We start from the raw sequence: 16,488 nt of genomic DNA, 5'->3' as shown, positions 1-16,488 counted from the left end.
AGTGTAGTAAGTACCTGAGATGAACCACACAGTTTTATAAAAGAATTCCTCACATAGATCATGTTGCATTATTAGAGAATTTAAAATTGCCATTAAGAATGCTAATTCTTTGCTTTTTTTAAGTGGTGATTTGATATTTTCATTCTAAAAGTCGTATCCTATGAGATAATATTTTCAGGATTGATTTCAATTAATGCTTCAAGGTGTCAACAAAAAAATTAATCAGTCAATCTAAGAAAGAAATGGAAGATTTTATTCGAGCCAAATTTGAGGATTATAACCCGGGAAGAACATCTCTGAAAGCTCTGAGGACTGTTCCACCAGTTAGAAGTCAAGGCACAGTTATATAAAATTTCTGAGACAGAGGGCTTTACATCAAATGATGTATTATTGGTAGTTTACATATTCAGATCTAAGCGTCATTGTGGTGAGTCATGTGACCCTTTACAAGATCAAGAAGGAATGTTATCTGTTAAGGAGTTGTGTTGTTGATGCTAGGACAATGTTGTTCTTATGGTTGAGCAGGTATTCCTGCTGATGGGAGAGGTTTGGTTGATGCATAATGCAAATACACAATGCACAGTGCAGGGAGAGAGGAGGCCAAAAGGCAGAGAAGAATTTTTATGTTTAGATTTTTCTTGTCTTGCTACTAAATATGAATTTTACTTCACAAAGGATACCTGAGACCTACTCACAAAGAAGGTTTGTTTCCTACACATTCAAAAATCTTGAGGATTACATATTAAAAAAAAAAAAAGTTTGTAAAGAATTGAGGGCCTCCCTGGTGGCGCAGTGGTTGAGAGTCCGCCTGCCGATGCAGGGGACGCGGGTTCGAGTCCTGGTCTTGGAGCATCCCACATGCCGCGGAGTAAATAGGCCCATGAGCCACAACTACTGAGCCTGCGCTTCTGGAGCCTGTGCTCCACAACAACAGAGACCGCGATAGTGAGAGGCCCGCGCACCGCGATGAAGAGTGGCCCCCGCTTGCCGCAACTAGAGAAAGCCCTCGCACAGAAGCGAAGACCCAACACAGCCAAAAATAAATAAATAAATAAATAAATTTAAAACTATTGGAAAAAAAAGTATTGAGGTGAAACCAATGAATGAAATTTTAGTCTGAAGTTATTATACCCATGTTACCAATGAATTTTTATGGTACTTCCCTCTGAATTAATTTTGAAACCATTTAAAATTGTGTGGCAGAGTGACATATTAAGTTATTTTTTAGGTATTTAAAAAAATCTAAACATAATCTTAAATGTAGATTTATAATAAATGGTATTATATAAACTTATTAACTAACTTTACTGAGCACCAATTATATAGTAGCTACTATAGAAAGAAATAAAAATATTGTTTTATTCATTAAGGAGTTTAAAGTCTATGGAGAAATAGATAAAATAAACAGTTACCTAATTGGATAATGTTAAATTTGATCTAGACTCCATTAAATCTTTGTATTTGAATGAATGATCTATGAAGTTTCTTCCAATTCTAAAGAAACACCATTTGGAGACTATTTCTTGAATCACAATATTTTCTCCATACCTGGAGTCCTCTTAAGTCACATAACTTGGGCCAGATTTTATTCAAACTGCACACTATCTAAATACCTACTTGATAATAGCTGGCAATCAAGCATGATTTAGGTAGATTTTATTGTAATAACTAGTTTGAATAATGATAATCCAGCATGGCAAAATTGTTAGGTTGTTAGCAGGGACCCAAAGTCAAAATTTCTCCATTCTATGGTGGAATAAAAAGTAAAATTTGTTACAAATGATCGGTCATGCATGATACCTTGAATACAGGGATCTTCTCCTATGGTGATTTTCTTATCCTTGAACAAAGTGGAATAAGTGGTTATATCATAGAATCCTAGATGTTAAGAAAATTTATTTCAGTAGAGATATTCTCTGTTTATTTGCCAAACATTCAAAAGGGGCAGTAGACACTGTTACATATTCTACTGGAAATATTTCATAGGCTTACCTTGTGTTACTGAATTTTGTTAAGTAAAGGAAACTGAATGTTCCTTGTCATGCAGTGGTTTATAGGGAAATGCAAAAAACTATAAAGAGTTTTTATGTCTTGTGTAAAAAGTAAATATTGAAGCACATAAAATAATTGTAAATAATCTTAGAGAAAAACAAAGTTTTTACAATGAAATTCTACTTGAGAGACTGTTGCACTTTGGTTTCATCCATAGATTGTAAAACACAAAAAAATGTTCAGTAGGTTATAAAATAGAACCATTAAAAGGAAAAGCATTGTATGTGACTATTTTCTTTTGTAGTAGAATCATATGTTGCTTCTCTAAGATTCAGGAAAAATACTTTTCTTTCCCGTTGTTATGTTTAGAATTAATCATACAATGCATTAGTCATAACAGGGATAGATTCCTTAATCAGTAAAAATGATTCATAATGGTAGAATGTTAGGTACCTGTGATCTGATGTATACGTTCCACATGAGATACCCAGTGTACAATAATATAAACTGGACTGCTTGGGGAGCAAAAGTCTCCATATAGAGAAGGGTTGACGGCATTGATACTTAGTTTCACATTCCACAAAAGATTTCCTTTGTTCCTCTCTCCCCCTTCTCCACTTCTCTCCCTTTCTTCTGTTCTGTCTCCCTCTCTCCTCTTCTCTCTCCCTCCCCTTCTTTCCTTTCTTCCTTTTTTCTATGTCTTTCCCTCAGAAAATACTTATTGAATACCTACTATATTCCAAGCACATTTCGTATGTAACTTTAGATTTTTGTGACTTGGTGAGGGAGAGAGAGAAGAAACAACAACATTCAACCAGTTAATAACTGGTCAAAAAGATTCTGCTATGTCATTTTCAGGACAACATTAATTTTACAGCAAAAAGAAAAATGCTACCTTCAGTTTCCCTTGGCAACATTCTTGTTACCTAAAGGGATTGGGCTCCTAGCTTGGTATCTACATTAATTTAATATCAATAAAACATGAAACATATAACCAGAACTGTCAAACACAGAATTTTGTCAAATATAGCATCTTAGTACTGCATAGAAAATAAAAAGGCCGTAAACTATTCATATTTTCTTATTTGAATCATATTTCATAGTCTATCCATATGGCTTTAGGTTATAACTTATTAAAAGGAAGTACAACTATTCAAAACATATAATTCATGCCATAATTTTTGTAGGAAGATACACACAATTTCCTCATATTCAGAATTAAGTGTGTTTACCTACATGGTCCATAAACATCTAGGTAGAAATAATAAATCAGTATATATAAATTATGGTTAAATGATAAGTGTTATCCTCTGAATTTCCACTACAATATAAACCATACTTTTCACATACATTTTACTTTTTCACATACATTTTCAAATGTGATATACCATTTGACTTACAGTTTTTTTAAAATTATTCCATTACCCTTTTACATATGAAGTAAAAAAATTAATAACTTAACAAACATATAGATATTATCAATCATGTAATTCGGTGGTTCAGTGGTTTGGATGTGCCTTACCATGTCCAAATATAATAACCCTAGTTATTCTTAGGTGAAATAATGGAAAAGAGGAAGGGACTTTAACTACTGAGCTCCTTGCTATATCCTTGTTCTATTCTGTAAAATTTAGTTCACTCAAAAAATATTTATAGAGTAGTTTCCATATGTCAGGCTCTGTTTTAGGTACACTAGGTACAGCATTAAAACAACTCAGAAAATCTTTCCCCTCAATAAACATACAACCTAGTTGGTAGAGGATGAGAATCAGTTTTGGGGAAAAAATAAAGCAGAATAAAGAAGTAGGAAGTCCCAGGGTATGGTTTGGATTTCATCCCAAGTTACTTGTGTCTATATGCTAGATTCTGAGTGAGGCTGAGATTTAAGGAAAGGTTTTCAGAATAATAGCCTGGGGGAATGATTTGGATGGAAGTGTGTATTGGATATCACATTACCTCTGTTAAGCAAAGTATTCTCTTCTCCTTCTGGAAATCTACTTCTTTATCTCTGAATACTTTAACCATTAACAATCTACTTCTATATATGAATTGAAAGCACCTCCTATCTTTGTTCACTCTCATAAAATTTGGGCTGGAGTCCAGACCTGTTTCCTAGATCATTTTAGCCCATCTAGCCTGAAAGGGATATATAGCTAGCTAAATACATTCATAATAATATTAATAATACTAGTTAAAGTTTATTGGACACATTATGCCAAGCATACTTCTCTGAGCAGGACATGCATTATCTCTAAATTCTATGGGGTTGTCAATGTCATTCTCTCCATTACAAAGAAGAAGATGCAGAGTAAGGAACTTACACAAAATTCATATTCTCTGCAATGTCACTTCAGAGTTTGCGTCCATTTAGAAGCTTCTGGGGTTTTATTTCTGGATAGTTAGGCAAACAGAACCCCATCTATTTTGGTTTGTTTACTTCACCATGTCAAAAAAAATCTTTAATCTTAATTGTTACATCTTATATAAAATACTTTCTCACTTACAGAATAGGTCAGGGCCTCCAGTTATTTATTTTCATAGAACTATGGGTTTGCCCCATCATATTTCATTTTAGTCACTTACTTAATTGGTTTTGACACTAGACTCTCAGCAGGAATCAAGCCCATTGTCATTTTTATTATACCTCAAGAATACGAAAGAGTCCTGGAGCATAACCAGTGTACTCTAAATACTTTTAGAGTGAAGAGCTTTTAAAAAAACTGAATTGACTGACAGAGTAATGTCTAAGAGAGAGGGAGATTAAGAGAGAGAAAAAAAATTGAATTTATAGAAATTTGAGATTAACTCTATTGTTACTATTATTTAAAGCAGTTCAAGAATATGAAATATACTAAACTATTTTCTAACTTCAATTTCTCAATAACTCAAGGAATAAGTAATACAATTTTGGCAGAGTCCTCTAGTTTTATGACTTTTTATCAGAATTAATTTTTTTTTTTTTTTTTTTTTTTGCGTTACACGGGCCTCTCACCGCTGTGGCCTCTCCCGTTGCGGAGCACAGGCTCCGGACGCGCAGGCTCAGCGGCCATGGCTCACGGGCCCAGCCGCTCCACGGCATTTGGGATCCTCGCGGACTGGGACACGAACCCATGTCTCCTGCATCGGCAGGCGGACTCTCAACCACTGCGCCACCAGGGAAGCCCCAGAATTAATTTCTGAATACATTAAATATTCATGTTAGATCTATTGTTGACTTTTGATCTCATGTTAGTTTTGTCTACTTGCCGTTGTTTCATCATGAGCCTGTTCCAAACCCCTAGGGGTATATGGTATTATTATAGAGAAGACAGACAAGAATTGAGCAGAGAAATGGAATAAGATAGATTAGAATTTGGAGAGAGAAAGAGGAAGTGTGTTTGTGTAGGTGTATGTGTTGGGACAAGTGCTGTCAGTATGACAGCAGAGCTGAGCTTTGGGAATGACAGCATTATTAGAGATAATTGAATCTCGGAAAATCAGTTCCAGGAATCATTTTAAAATTTCTATTAATTTTGCCATTTTCTTTAGTTTGTGCCATCAATTGTATCTTTCTTAAGCTTTTTCAAGTTGACATTGTCAAGGGAAACTAAATCAACTCTCTTTCCTAGTTTTTACACTATTATAGTCCAATTAATATATTTCCTATAATTTATACAAAAACATTTGAGAAATACAGGTTCATATATTTCAACTTGAAAGGTGCATTAAGAATATATATAATTATGTAAAATGCATTAAATAAAATTAAAACTATGATTCAATTATTTTTAATAACTATAGTTTAAAGCAGTGAAAGATTATGGCTTCTTCTGAAATATAACTTCAATAACTCTTTCAATTTTAGGCATACATTACTTAATTTGAGATTTTGAAAAAATCTATATGAACTATATTAACTATTTTTTTCATTATGTCAATGAAAAATTAATCAGCCAATCTAAGAAAGAAATGGAAAACTTTATTTGAGCCAAATTTGAGGATTATAACCCAGGAAGAACATCTCAGAAAGCTCTGAGAACTGTTGTGCCCATTAGAAGTCAAAGCACAGTTATACAAGTTTTTTGTACATTAAATGGCATATTATTGACCGTTTACACAATCCAGATCTAAGTGTCAAGTGGTCCCTTACAAGATCAAGAAAGAATGCTATCTTTTAAGGAGTTGTCTTGTTGATGTTGCCCTTTATGGTTGAGCAGGTGTTTCTGGCAATGGGGAGTTTTGGTCGGTGCATAATGCAGGTACACAATGCACAGTGTGGGGAGAGAGGCCAAAGAGCAGAGATAATTTTTATGTTTGAATTTTTCTTGTCTTGCCATAAAATATGAATTTTATTTCACAATTACTATTATATTTTCAAAGGAGTCTTAGATTGATGTTTCCTAATATGTGAGTAGAATTCACCAGAAGGCTTCAATACCTGTAGTTTCATGTTTATATTCTATAGTTTATTTAGTTCAATCCCTCAAAGTCATTCACTTGTATGTACAAATTTTATCTGTGAATGTTTCCTAGTATATTTCACATTGGTCTAGATCTATTTAATTTTCTCATGATTATCATTTAAAAAATAATGGCATAGAGCATAAATTTTTACTTTCCAGATACAGTTAAAAATTATATGTAGGGCTTCCCTGGTGGCACAGTGGTTGAGAGTCCGCCTGCCGATGCAGGGGACACGGGTTCGTCCCCCGGTCCGGGTAGATCCCACATGCCGCGGAGCGCTGGGTCCGTGAGCCATGGCCGCTGGGCCTGCGTGTCCGGAGCCTGTGCTCCACAACTGGAGAGGCCACAACAGTGAGAGGCCCGCATATCTCAAAAAAAAAAAAAAATATATATATATATATATATATATGTAGGGTATAAAATAGAGTATTTTCTAGTTGATTTCTGAGCAGCTTTAGCTCCTTCTCCTTTTTTTTAGGGTACCCTTATTTGGTGTTCATTATTTCTCTTCAAGTTTCATGTGCCGTAAGGAGATTGATATTACCCCCAGCTTCAGGGATGGAACTTCAATGATCTGAGCCAATCTGGATAATCCCATCTACTCTGACACAGGGTTCTGTTCCAAGATGCAATTATACCAAAGGCTTATCAGTGCTCTGTATTTCCCTGGAGTCACTAAATAGGGCAAGGTCAATCAGAACTAAACCAGTTCTATTTGTTCTTATTTGTAGCAGCACACTCTCCCGTCTGTTGGTCATGCAAAAGAAGTATTCAGCCCGTACCCTACATTCTGCTCTTGACCCTGTAGACTGCTGAGCAGAGAGGCAGTACAAAAGGAGATAATTAGAAACATTATTGATACATTGCTGAATGAACCAATACAGATATGCCCTTGTCTGTAGATTCTCCAGCTATATAGTGTGTTAATGTATTTTTTATAATCTTATGAAGACAGTTTGAATTGTGATTTTGTGACTCTCTTTATCAGAAGACACTCTGACTTCTCTAAAAAGTAATTAGATATAGGTTATTCGAGTTCCTCCTCTTTTTTTTTATAAAAGTAAACGTTGGGTTTTCATGTTCTATCTCATACAGACTTCTAGATTCTCTAGAGGAACATGGACTGTGCATCAATCACTCTTATGCTTTGAAGGCTTTCAGTACTCAATGGCACAGAGTCTACCCAAGTCTAACTTTACAGTTACTCATGGCTGCTTTCCCCCACTGCCCTTTTGAAGACCCTACTTGCCAAGCACCTTCTGGTGTAGACAGAGAAGGTCGAGGAATATGCTCGTTCCAAATCATTAGCTCCTTATGCCTCCTAAATAAGTTCAAATAAGTCAAACACCTTTTAATTCAATCAAATAAATATCTCAGTATTATTTTATATAGGGAGGATAGGGAGTAGATTTACTCATATTACTGAAGATAATTCTTCCATGCTTTATTTGATTTCTAGTTGTGAAGAGAGTGTTTAGATCATAATTTTTCCAGGCGCATTTCAGTTTGGTAACTAAGTGGATCTTTGTTCTTTGAAATATCTGTTAATGAAAATCAAAGGCAATATCAGTACCAAATGGTATTAATTAGTTGATAAACTGCCACATATAGTTATACAATTTATTTTAAAGCCATTCTCCAAATACAAGGCTTACAAAGTTCCTTTAATTAAGATTGTTGTTTTGTTTCATTTTCTATCTTCTTCATCAAACATCTTCTACTGTGTCTGATTCACAACTAAAAAAATGCATATTTGAGTTAGTAAATTATTTTGTAATCAATTGTTTATGTTATTGTTTCTGTGACTAGACCATAAACACTCAAAATCAGGGTGCACTTCTGACTTTATAGAAATTCCTATTTCCTAGAACAGCTTTAGATCTCCCAATAGTAGTAAATATTTGTGGAAAACTGAATTAACTTCCTCATTCTTTCTTTCACTACCACTGCAGCCAATATTAGAGTTTAATTTGGGGATTATAGGAAGAGGACTGTGATGGCCAGAATAATGGCCCCAAAGATGGCACTGTCCTAATCCTCAGAGCCAGTGAATATAGTAGATTACTGGGCAGAAAGGGATTAAATTTGTAGATGGAATTAAGGTTGTTAATCAGATAGGAAGTTTATTCTGGATTATCTGGGTGGGCCCAATATAATCACAAAGGTCTTTAAAAGTAGCAAAAGGAATCGGAACCAGAGAGGTGATGGAAGGAGAAGACTCAGCCCAACTTTGCTGGCTTTCTTTTGGACGAAGTCCATGAACAAGGAAAGCCTCTTGAAACTGAAAGACAAGGACATGTAATCTCCCCTAGCATCCCCAGAAAGGAATACACTTTGCCAACACTTTGATCTTAGTGCAGTGTGATGCAGTCCATTCTTCCAACCTGTAGAATTGTGAGACAATAAATCTATGTTGATAAACTCCTAAATTTGTGGGAATTTGTTTCAGCAGTAATAGGAACACTAACTAATATAGGGCAGTGACAGGCTCCTCCTTTGTGATGACCTTAGAAAAGCTCCTTCTCACTGACATCCCACTGGCTCCTTTTATCTTCTGTGGTCTGAGATATTCTGTACCATGAAGCCTCACTTTTCCCCAAACACATAAACTTGATGTCCTTTCCACATTGCCCAACTTAAAAAAAAAAAAGAAAAAAGTCAATTTAAAGTGAAGAGAAAGTTGAAGGTCAGAAAAGGGAACACCTCAAAACACCCAACATTTCCATAATGTTAATGACACTTTCTGCTTCTCAGTTTAAGCTGAGATCAAGTAAAAAACTTTGTAAAGAAAATGACTTGCAAAAAGAAATATAAATTAAAAAAATTTAAATTTATGTGCATATATTGTTATTCATAAATTGCCTCACTTTAATATGAATGTAATGAAGCAACATTTAAAGAAAGACTTTATCTCTGATACTTTTATTCAGATGAAACAAGTTTTATATTTGCATATTTGGGTCATTGCAAAGACTCTTTTCCATAAAATTTTGGTAATTAGTGCAATGAAGCTGGAAAGATCTTGCTTTCAGTGTTCTGGCTCACTTCTGACCTGTTCATGCTAACAGCTTTAATGGAAATATCTAATCGTTTCATTTTATATGTAATCCTGGCAGTAGTTTGACATTTTAATGTTTTGTCATATTATCTTTCTGCTTTTTCTCTATTTGAGCAGAAACCATATGATAATTTGAAAATAAAAAAATGTTACAAAAAATGAAAGATTTAAAGTAATACTATATTTTAAGCACAATCTCTACTTTAATGATTGACTATTTTCATAGGTCATAAGCATATTCTAATTTTACTTCTCAGGTGACACACGTTATGTGAATAATTGTGAAAACAGAATGGACTTCCAAGAAATCTAAACTTATAAAAAAAAACCCTGAATTTTGTGTAGGCACTCTTTTTTTTATTCATTGAATTGCATAACTTTAATATATCTGAATAAAGCATTATTAAAATAAAGAACTTATTTTAACTCCTAAATTTTAAAAATATGCCAAGAGTGCCTTGATGATTTTTGTATGGTAAATAAACTTGGATTATACATACCAGGCAAACTGACAGAGGCTAGAGGAGAGGAGATGGGTGGACTTTGGAGGCTGGGGCTGGGCAGGAGAAGGTAGAGAAGAGGGTTGGAGAGGAGAAGGCACTCCTATCTAGGTAACATGTTAAAGGAGTACAAAGACAATCATGAAAGGTTAACTTTCCTGAATCTTTGTAGCCATTTTCTTGGCTTTTTCCCACTCCATTCTATCTTACTATAATTAAGGACTTGGAGAATTATAGGATCTACATCCCCCTTCTTCCTTTGGAAATTTGATGCTAGAGATTGTACACTTTCTTAAGATTGTACTCAGAATAAAACTATGCAAAGCTCAACTATTTTCATTTACATACTTGGAAAAAAAAGAGTGAACTATAGAAATGCGACTTTTCATGCTTGTATGCTAGCGGTGATCAGGAATTTGAGGGAAGTATACCAAAAATGTTGGCACTGTTTCAGGGAGCTGTAAAAATTTCCTGTTGAAGGAAAGAAGCAAAAGTGTCCTACTACCTCTGAAAAATTCTTCCATCTGGCCTGAATACATACTCTTGTCCATTATATTTTATACAGTTACTTAAATTTATGAACATGAGTTCCTCTCAGATTTAGGGTAAATGACCCCCTCATGACCCTTTATGAAATGTTAGGTGAAAAAATAGAATTTATACAAAAGCTCATGCGTCTAGGCATGCTTTCTCTAGATGTGTATTTACTTGCACACAAACAGCTCCAGTCAAGCCTAATAAGAAGAAAGCACAGGAGCCTAAGATGGAGCAGAAAAATGGCAACTCTTACACTGGTTTTATGTTATTTAGGGAATATAAGGAAGTGGATTCTGTTATCAGTCCAACAATTTTGTGAGTAAATGCAATTTTTCTAGATAATTCCACAAATTTAAAGTGATTTTAAAAGAACTGTGAATCAAAATAAAGGGAGGTAAGAATCCTTTATTTAAAATGTTAAGTAAGCTCGAGATTTCAATGAACTTCAATTTGGAATTATGCTTCTTTCAGTGTACTTACATTATGATTATGAAACCACTGGGAAACACTGGATATTCACCAAACACGTGAAAATAATTATTCATCCTGTTGTAGCACCAAAGAACAGATGTCAACACTCAGCCATGTAGGGAAAGATAGCTATTAGAAAGGAAATTAAAAACACAGCCAGTGCCAACAGGTTTTTTGTAACTAAGTTATTTACATTTTGATCCAGTGGAAGAAAGAATACATTCCAATTAAAACAAAAATTTAGAAGAAAGCTGGAAAGGATAGTACAGTAGCAAAGGATACCAGCCAATATGAAAGGACAGGTGTTAAATCTTACATAGACTATAATTGTCTTTAAACAGTTTAAAATAACATATTATAGAAAGGATTTTAAATTGGGAAAATAGCTTCCTCTATATAGCTTTATCTATATCTTTATGTTTGTTTAAGGAAAGAGCCACTTTGCAACAGGAGGCAGAATTCTATTCCTTTATACTTTTAGGTCAACATTACTTTCCCACGAATTTCTGTCTTTTGGTAATCCTTTTGGAAGCAAATGCAAGTCAAGGAAAGGGTTGATCCAGAAAGCAAACACCTCTCAACAATTTTCTGTAGCCCTTCTCAGACTCAAGCAACCATTCTGAGTAGGAATGCTAGCTCTGGTCAGGAGGTAGAAGGTTTCAGAGAGCAATTTTAGACTTAGTAGAAAAAACGGTACTTAAAAAAAGGCTTTAAGAAGTGATATTTGGGGAAAGCGACGGGGGGTGGGGGGTGGGGTGGTGGTGGTGGGATGAACTGGGAGATTGGGATGACATGTATACACTAATATGTATAAAATGGATAATAAGAACGTGCTGTATAACACATAAAATACAAAAATTCAAAAAAAAGAGATACAGAAAATTACATATGAGTTCAGAGAATATGTGTGATCATTAAAAAAAAAAAAAGGTATGGTTCCAGGCACTTTCCATAATCTTTTTCATTTTATTAAAATCTTACAATGACAGGAAAAAAGAAGTGATATTTTGGCATTATGATTTCAGGTAATGACATATTTACCAGTTTATAAGGTACCAGTTTAAAGTAAGAAAAATTTAATTGCCCCCTATGTTTAGATAAATGCAAATCACTTTGTTTGCAAACACATAGCCAGTGAGAGTGGTGAAGCGGTAGCATTTTCTATGACACTTCAGTCTGTTGTGTATATGTGATAGTTCCATGTATTTGAAAGCTTTTTCATGGTTAGCCTTTATTTTGTTCTAAGGCTGTTTTACTCTTCTATAATTTTAAGTGCAATTTGAGTGTAAGATGAAAAAGAACCCCACAAAACTGCCTGCCTAAAAGTTGACTCTCCACCACCTTCCACAAATTTGTCCCTTGCATCCCTCCCCCATCAACCACCACCCACTGTCTCTGACCTCTCTTCTTGATTGGAAAATAAATAAGTTTTCCTTACATTATATTGATATACAAACTGATCTTATTAACATCAGTAGCTTTTAATATCTATATAATATACAACTTTTTTATTACTTGTGTACTCTAATGCATAATGTTTCAATTGATCAAAAGACATTACATATCTTTAAGAGTTGGCTTGGTATCTTGGATTGGAATAGAACAAATAATTTTTCCCATTAAAAATAATAGGAATTTCTCTTTCACGTAAGGGCTTTTTGCCTAATGGCGGATTTCCAGGAACATATCCAGTTGTAAAGTGAGAAATAGGTGGTATTATCAGGAGTAATAGTAGTAATAGAGATGAGAGTATTTAGTATTTGCCTGAAGCATATGAACCATCTATCTCTTTATTGAAGCTTACTGTTTTTAATTGAAGAGGACAGTAGAAGGTATCCTAAGAATGACTAATTACTGATAGTGTTAATTTCAATGTTACCAAAACACATTTTAAATATATTTTCAAAATCTATGAATTAAAGGCATCCATAGTTTCTACTTCTTAATATAAATTGAGGACTAACTCAGGTAATTTAAATGAAATATTTTGGTAGAGTGCATGCAAAAAATCTTGTTGGGGTTGTGTTGTTGTTATTCAAATGACATATGAAATATTTATATGATGCAGACAGCCTAAAATTCCTCTCTATGTGATCATCACTAGAATGTTAATGAGATATTCAGATAAATGCCTCATGTGTTGGAAAAATTTATCTGTTTGGCTTTTTCAGGAAAATTGAGCTACTACTAGAATAAAAAAGTAAGGTATTTAATATGTAAATTGTGGCTTACAAGAATGTGAGTGGAGCCTGCATCAGTGAGGGTCTGAAAGGCCATCCATACTCAATCACTAAGGACTCAGCCAGAAGAACAGGACTCAGTAGAAGCCCGAACTCATGGAGAAGTCAGCTGATTTGCTGATACTTCTGTCACCATCATGAAAGGAAGTTCTTAAAGATCTTTGAGTTCTGCAGATTCCTCGAATCTGGCTGCCATGACCTTTTGAGCAGAATGACTTCTTTGTCACTTCTACCTCTCAAATGTTACATGACTTGCCCCTCATTAGCAAACTCTAACCCATGACCAGGTATGGAAGGAAATTCTAGGAAACCTTGTCCCCAGCTTTAGAAGGGACTTCTGGTGGTGCTGAGTTAAGGACAATCAAGCACATTACCAAAAATGCTATAATATATCTATACATATAAACATATAGTCACTTTGCAATGCTTAATGAAATAACCAATTAATTATTGTTGAAGTCCTATTTTCAGTCTTAGGTAGTTGGATACTTACAGAATTAATATTTGTTAGCTGGGTTTTCAGATACTGTCCACCGTTTTCTATTTTTTTTTCTCCCTAATGGGTGTTAGAAACAATCTTCACCTTTTTTATATCCATGCTGTAAGGAATCAGTGCTTTTCTAACAATGTGTGTAATTCATTTTTCAATCAAGTATCAAGTATAATCAAATGATGTATTTGCTTGCTAACTTATACACATCATAAAAATTCAATTTTTGAATAAATTATTACCACCAATTTCTACTTAAAATATTCAGTTTCCCAGATGTACTTTTTTAAAACTGGAAGTAGTTGTGGGTGAAAAAAACATAGTAGTAATAAAATAATAATATTGTTATTTCTTGACAATTTGCTATGTATGAAGCAGAAACTAAGGCTTTTATACCCCAGCTCATTAAATTATCAACTTTAATTATCAATCTTATTTAAAGTATGTTTTATGAACCCCTCTTTAAAGTTGAATAAAATGAAGCAAAATTTTAAGTAACTTGTAAAAATTCAAAGAGCTATTGAATGATAGAATTTGGATACAAATTCAAATTCATGCTATTATGAGTTAGCTTGAAATCATAAGCCTTCCATAACATTTCCTATAATTTCCAGTATAGGTGTATATCTGATGAGACCAAAATTTGGCATGTAGTAGGAATATGGTTGGGGAGCAGTATATGGGAAGGCTGGGAAACAAGAGAACCATGTGAAAGATTTTGTTTCCTTGAGATAGCACATTTGTCTAGACTCCAAGCTCTTCTTTATACAGGCCCTTCCTCTGATTATGATTTTTCTAATACTTCTTGAAAGCCAGAGGAAACATTTAATGACTAAATCAAAACCTCAATAATCTAAGCAATCATTTTTATTAAATAGAGTCTAAGTGCCAGTACAACATAATTTGCAGCAGTTTTCTAATATACATTTCTCCTCTGCCACTTATTTTTAAAATTCTAGGCAAAACCTTATATAAGACTTAAAAGTACATTACTTAAGAAATAGGAAGTTAATGATTTTCAAATGGCTTAATGATTTTAAACATTAAATGTTATATGACAGATCTTAGAATGTTTTGCAATACAGTATTAATTTACCTGAGAGGTTATTCCACAAGGAATAAAAACATGTGTTTCTAACTAAACTTATTACTTTAAAAGCTTGATGAATGACAACTATGAAAAAAAAAAATCCCCTTAAAACCGTAGACTAATTGGTTGAATATAAAGTCTCTGGGGTCTGAAACAACAGCTGTGCATATACATTAAGGCAAAATATGAGGCAAGAGGAACAGATAACAGCAAATAAGTCTGTCGTTTTATGTTGAATGACATAAGAACTCTTAAATGTTTCCTTTCTCTCCTACATTCTGTTCATAGGCCCGCCCACATGTTCTATGTCAATGAGTAATGACTTGCCATTCCTTATGTTTTTTTAGTTTTTTCCTGTTTCTGTTGCCTTTCCTCGTTACAGTTCTTCTCAGTGTCTGCTCACAACCTTGGCTCAGTTCAACCTGCCATATGGAGGCAAATCTAGGGAGTAGGTATGGTTTCTCCCTACAGGCCCTGTACTCTTCAGGATCGCCATTAAGCCAGTTATAGCTTTGACGTCTTTTCCACATTTTTTTGTATCTACAAGATTTTAAAAATATTGCATCTTATTGTTGCGTAACTTTTACTGCCCCCTGCAATCTCTTTACCTGAACGTAAGCAGACTGACATTTTGAAGTGAAATGAAAATATGCTGATGCAAGATACAAATTGAAATGGCTTCCCTTGCCCCTGGGATATTTCAGCAGTCTTTGAAATGACTCACAGAGCCATTCCAGCCTGACCCCTGCATACTCCTATGGCTTCAGTGCTCATCTTTCTTGCTTTTGCACTCCATTCTTGGGTTGCTTGATTGTGCTCGTCCTTCTCATCTCTTAGTCTTAGTGTGGGCTGTAACCTCTCACTTGATCATCTCCTGCCATGTTTTCCTGAATACATCTTAGTCATTTTTTCAGGTATCGCCTTAGAAGTCATGCTCTTTATGTACTTCAGGAATGTTTATCTTCTTACCATGCTCCCTATTTTGTTTAGCTTCAGCTACCACAGTGTCACTTTTTTTTTGTACTTTTGTTTTAATTGCTTGCTTTCTGCTTTATATTGTAAGCACTCAGAGGGAAAGAGCACATCCATCCTGCTCTCCATTTCAAATTTCACTCATTGCACAGAGTCTTAAGATATTACTTGTTAAATAGACATTTCATCTTTGTAAATTCTTTACCTGGATGCCTCTTATCTTTTACCTATACACGTTAAATTGTTAATATGATTGGATTGTCAACAGTTATTAAGTCAATGAAGTCAGTGGTGTGGGGGTTTGGGAATTTTCAGAGGGAATGATACAATATCAAGCATTATATATATATATATTTTGTTTGTTTGTTTGTTTGTTTGTTTTGCAGTACACGGGCCTCTCACTGTTGTGGCCTCTCCCATTGCAGAGCAGAGGCTCTGGATGCACAGGCTCAGCGGTCATGGCTCATGGGCCCAGCCGCTCCACGGCATGTGGGATCTTCCCAGACCGGGGCACGAACCCGTGTCCCCTGCATCGGCAGGCGGACTCTCAACCACTGCACCACCAGGGAAGCCCCAAGCATTATATATTAAAATAAATTTTAACTCAATAATTATAGGAATATTTTTTCTAAATAAATTTCAGATCTGTGAATGAGAATTAGCTTGTTCAGTTAGTATTGTATGAGCAGTGTTCA

The sequence above is a fragment of the Mesoplodon bidens genome, assembly GCF_964165515.1.
Source record: "Mesoplodon bidens genome assembly, chromosome: 11".
NCBI lineage: Eukaryota > Metazoa > Chordata > Mammalia > Artiodactyla > Ziphiidae > Mesoplodon > Mesoplodon bidens.
The sequence above is the reverse complement of the archived record's forward strand: the minus strand, read 5'-3'. Positions refer to the sequence as shown.